General features: G+C 39.8%; 1 non-coding gene across 1 annotated transcript; it reads right to left on the bottom strand.

Annotated features, from left to right (window-relative positions):
• Nucleotides 1–3,916: 3,916 nt before the first annotated feature.
• LOC142426887 (U1 spliceosomal RNA) lies at nucleotides 3,917–4,077 on the bottom strand. The gene has a single exon (XR_012779772.1). It is a non-coding gene; the product is annotated as a U1 spliceosomal RNA (small nuclear RNA).
• Between the last annotated feature and the right edge of the window lie 1,712 nt (nucleotides 4,078–5,789).

The following is a 5,789-nucleotide window of genomic DNA, read 5'->3' as shown; positions in this document are numbered from 1 at the left end:
ATCAGAGAAACTGGATTACATGAAGAAGAATGTGATATCAAGGTTTGGAGGAAAGCTTTTTAACAACTTTGATATGCAGATGATACAACTTTGCTCTCTGAAAGTAAGGAGGGCTTGAAGCACTTGCTGGTGAAGATCAAGGAGTGCAGTCTTCAACATGGATTATAACTTAATGTCAAGAAAACAAAAATCCTCACTACTAGACCAAAGTGTAATATTATAAGAAGAAAAAAGAATGAAGCTGCCGAGGATATCATCTTGTTTAGATTCACAGGCCATGCTCATGGAAGCAGCAGACACGAGATCAATAGGTGCACTGAATTGGGAAATCTGCTGCACAAGACCTCTCTGAAGTGTTGAAAAGCTGGGATGTTACTCCCAGGACTAAGGTGTGCCTGACACTTCATGGTATTTTCAATTGCCTCATACACCTGTGAAACTTGGACACTGAACAAGGAAAGCTGAAGACAAATCCATGCATTTGAACTATGGTGTGGGTGAAGAACATGGAATGTACCAAGGACTGCCAAAAGAATAAATAGATTTGTCTTGGAGTTAGTTTAGTCAGAATGCTCTTTAGAGGCAAGGATGCTGAGATTTTGTCTCACATACTTTGGGCACGTTGTCAGGGGATACCAGTTGGGAAAGGACATCGTGCTGGTAAAGCAGAGGGACAGCAAAAGGGTGGGAGCCCCTCAAGCATATGGATTGACACAAAGACGACAACCATGGGCCCAGGCACAGTTGTGATATTGATGCAGGACTTGGCAGTGTATCATTCTGTGTATATTACACAGCACCTAACAACAAAAATCGCAGTTTCAGAACAAACTGTAGTGTAAGTAGTTTGGAAAATCAGCTCTCACTCTCTCTTCCGTAGGGCACCATTTCTTCTTGCCAGTTAGCTGTGACAGAGTATCCTTTGAAGTGGATCTGAAATGCAAATCCTTAAAGTGATCCTCACATAAAATATCTAAATTGGAAACTCTTTCTTTCTCCCCTCCATTAAAATAAAAAAATAGATTTGGGGTGGGGGGTGGAATGTGGCTAATCATAAAAAGTTCTTTTTTGAAATAGAATTTAAAGCAATATTGAGAAAAAGACATTATACAAGAATAGGCCAGCTCCAAGCAAAAATACAGAAATTACTGACTAGTACAGATTACATTCGTAAGGGATGGGACACTAGTTCTCCAAATAATGAGGTTGGTGGTAGGGTAATACTGTCAAAAACAAGCATTCATATACATATAGCCATGCCTACCAGATTAATACACATCATAATACAGCCAAGAGGGCATTGAATATATGGTAGTTGCCAGTCACCATTCATTGGGTACCCCCAAGGCAAGAGGTCCAACCACTACAAGTTCTATAACCTTGGGATAGTAGCCATTTGCTTCTCACACTAGAGAGTTTCAACTTTCACTGCAAGGGCTACAGGTGAGTTTGAGGTAAAGCCAAGTTCACTTAGTGGGCGTCCACACCAAGCCTTTTGGATGTGGCCCTGCAAGGACCTTGTGCTCCTCAAAAAGGACAAAGTCCCCATAATCCATATCGCACAGCCTGGGTCCCCGGGCTACCAAGAAACTAGGTCAAAATAGTCAATTAGAAACATGGTACTGGGAATATTCTCCCCTGGGGTTTTATAGAAGTACTGTTACCACTTCTCCTCCCCATTTACTCACCAACACAAATGTGATTACCTTCTCCAAAATATGCATGCCCCTCACCCGCGTCTTGACTTGAATTTCCACTAAGATACATTTATCTCTCTGGTAGGAGTGTCTGTTGATCTGAGGTGACTTTAGCACAGTTGTGCAGGGCAGCAACAGAAGGGTGATAAAAAGTCCTTGATACAGAGAAGAGACCAGTGTTCTACCGTCCCACACAAATCCTTCATGGCTCTACAATTTCTTTACACTGGTAGTAGTACCAGATTCGCTATCGTTAGTTACAAAACCCAAAACAGAAGACTGTCAACTAGGAAAGTTGGCTTTTTCCCCCAATGATTTCATAGTATACAAATAAATAAGCCAAGATATAACTATCCTATTCCATTTATTAAATCACACTAGAGTGCATGGACACCTTAGGACTCAAGAACCTTGTGGAGGAACCATAAAATGTAAAACACGGCACGTTTATGACAGCACGATCCTATCAGAGAGAGATTTAGCCCCTAGTTACAAAACACTTCTGTGGCATACATGGCACACAGCAAGGTGGGAGGTGCTAGGGAAGGCCTCTACCTCACATGGCTCTTCTTCCATGAAGCCCTGGGGAAAATCTCTGACGTTTACTCTGTACCTTTTGGGGCTGTGTTGTTGCCCAGTCATAGTAAGACCTGATAAGCTAACCCAGCAACACACTATGTCCTCAACATAATTCACATCCTCTTCACCACATGATCCTGAGGAACCTACAGGAGTACAGGCTGAGTGGCTCATAGTAAACATCATGGTACCTCTGTTGTGGACAGATACTATAGTGTCCCTCACCATCACCAAATCCTACTATGTTGATCTGTGGGTACGACACACTTCCCCTGGAATTTGGGTAGGACCTGTGTCTTGCATCTAACCAATGGAATACTCCAAAGGCAATAGAATGTACAAGATTATATAGATGGGATCGCATATTATCAAAGTGCCCATCTTGCTGGAGTTTTTCACTCGGTTGCTGACTTTGAACTAATGTGCTGCATGAATTCTAAATCTGCCAAAAAAATTTCTACTACTACCTAGGGAGCTTGGAAGCAGATTCTTCACATTAGATTTTCTCATGAGAATATAGTCCTAACCAATACCTTAGTTATAGCTCCTTGAAACCATAAGCAGAGAAAACAGCCAAGTCATGCCCAGACTCCTGTCCCATCAAAACTGGGAAATAATAAATGCATACTGTTTAAAGCCACCTAGCTTGTGGTAATTTGTTAATGCAGCAGTAGAAAAATAATGCAATTTCCAAAAAGGAAACTCTTTAAACTAGTTTTAAAAATATATAGCATTAAAAAAAGTATAGCTATAGGTTCTTACTCTTTCTGCAGGGAAAAAATAACATTAATTATCTTACTTGACATTGAGCATGCAAGTGTCTGTAAAGTCTGAACATCAGGGATCCAAATTGAAGGACTGAGATTCTCGTGATCAGTCCATTGTCATCAAGTAAAGCTATAGGACAGAGTAGAACTGTCAATGGGGGTTTCAAGACGATAAATCCTATAGACAGAGACTGGCACATCTTTCTCCCACAGAGTGGCTGGTGGGTTGAAATGACTAACCTTTCCGTTAGCACCCAAGCACGTAACCACTGGGCCCGCAGGGCCTGTAGGGTGTGTTTACTGATCTCAAAGTGAATAAAACATGGCTTTTTCTCCAGCTGGGTAGAAAAAGAAGAGGAATTAATGCAAAACTGATAAAAACTATTATTCATGACAGGAAAGGTTGTGTCAGTCTGAAGCGGTCATAACGTTTCTGAACAGGGAAGAGTGAAAGAAATTGGCAAGTGATCCTATCAGAAAAACACAGGCAATGACTAAGCCTAACCTTCTAAGTGTGATAACTTGGATAACTTAAACCATAGTGTAGCATGTCTCTGATCTTAGTTTTCTAATGATAATGAAGTCTGCACATATGCAGCATGGCTTCCTGATCATGTACCCTAACTATACAGCTCTCGGGAGCATAAGGTAGAGATATTTTTAATTTAAATGCTCCCTATTATGTGAGGTGGCTTCCAATCTTCTCTAGAGACCTGTTAGAGTGGTCTTTATACCCAAAAAAAATGATGTGGGAAGGTTTGTGCCAGCCTTCTCTCTATCTTGCAGGTAACTCTTCAGTGTTTGTATCCTTCCTTAAAATTCACTCAGAAGTGACAGCAATTCTTTTTCTTCTTCTTTTTTTCCTTTCTAAATCAGGGGAGAGCACGAACGCAGTCCCCCACTACCACAAATTCTGCAGTTGAGTTTCCCACATTTGGGGAAATCACAGGGGTCAGCACATCCGGAGTGCAATGGAGAAGCCTCGCCCTGGGAAAACCACCCTTGTGATCATGGTATCGCCCCCACCTGTGTACAACCTTTTTGTAAGGAGAGTTTAATGAACTCTTCAAAACTCCTTCTGAACTGCTACTTCCCGCCAAGATAATTCTGATACAACAAATCTCAGTGGTCACAGGTTTGTTCATATTGTAGGCATCAATTTGGTTTCTGTAAAGCAACATCATCTGTCACATTAAAGTAAATGTGTTATTTTGAATCTTATTGGTTTTATAGCCCCGTTTGTATTCTAGTTATTAATTAATTTTATTTTTATATCAGTGCTCTAAACCTGATATATTATACCTACTGCCATGCCAGTGTGTATTTAAGTAAATTAATAATAATGATTAATCAAACTTAAAGAAGCCCTTAAAATTGTTTTCTCTTTCAAATGAAGGTCATATATTATGGAATTTTGAAAGTCACTAGTCTAGTTTATTGTTTCCAACAGAGCTTCCAAAGGCCTCTAAGAAGCATCATAAAAGTTGTCAGGGTGTAAAATAGGCAATTTTTGGTGAATGAATATTGAAAGCCAAGAAGTTCATAAAGCCTATTATAACTCCAGAAGTCAGAGTCTGAAGCAATTTTATGTTCTTCCATCCTCACAAGAGTCTGAGAAGGTCTCCATGAGCTACCATGTGTACACATGAGTGCAGTCTACAAGCTTCAAACAAGACAATTTTATTCAAATTATCTTTCAGTCTAATTAGTGAAATGCATTAATAACTTGACACACGCAAACATTTAGCAAGTACAAAAATGAAAAAATAAAAGAAGTAGCTAAGAAAAATTCAAAAGTAAGCCTCTCTGTGAACTAAAAATGTATAGTTATAAATGAGGCTGAAACCAACGACTTGCTGGGCACCAGGCCAGAAGCAGTTCAGTAACAGACAGGTTAGCTTCAGCAGCCGAAGGTATTCCAGATAAAGAAACAGTCAGCTTCATTTGCAGTGATAGATTAGGAGAATTTTAGCTGACTGAAACCTTAGGCTAAAGAAAAGTTTTATGTCTAGAAAATTAAGCATGTAGACACAAGCTTTATAATCTCTCTCTCTTTCTCTCTCACCTGCCGTTGAGTCAATGCTGACTTGTATCAGCTCTACAGGACAGGGTAGAACTCAATGACCCTGTGAGTTTCAGAGACTGTCACAGATTATGAGAGTAGAAAGCCTTATCTTTCTCTGAGTGGTTGGTGGTTTCAAACTACTGATCAAAGCATAACCACTATGCGGCCAAGACTGCTAAACTTTGAAATAAGGACTCGGTAAATCTGTGTGTTAGTGATTGAGGCTTCGTTATCTTAATATCATTATAGATCAGATACTTCAAACCTTAATTTTATACCCTTGTCATAGATTAGAAAATGGGGCAGGGGGTGTGGTATATCAAGGTAAGAGAAGCTATGTTATAGTTACAAGTGCTTACAAAATATTATCAAATATATACAGCAGTTATTCTTTGGACATAGCATGTGTCAAGTCATGTGATTCCCCTTGGCAGTTGTTCCCAAATAGTGACCTGGCAGTTTGGGATGAATCCATTTAGAAGTTTTACAAATTCAGCATTCCTTACATCCATTAATGAGATGGAAATCACGACTATCTCACACATGCTCCTAATTGTTTTGGACTAGGAGTGATAGTTCCTACTGTCACTGCAAAACCCATTTGCAAAAGTCCATTTGAAAAACTGCATGTAAACACAGGAATTCTGGTAAGCATAAGAGAGTACATGAATATTTGCTGAG

This window comes from Tenrec ecaudatus, chromosome 14 (genome assembly GCF_050624435.1).
Source record: "Tenrec ecaudatus isolate mTenEca1 chromosome 14, mTenEca1.hap1, whole genome shotgun sequence".
In the NCBI taxonomy this organism is placed as follows: domain Eukaryota; kingdom Metazoa; phylum Chordata; class Mammalia; order Afrosoricida; family Tenrecidae; genus Tenrec; species Tenrec ecaudatus.
This window is presented reverse-complemented; position numbering and strand designations above follow the sequence as displayed.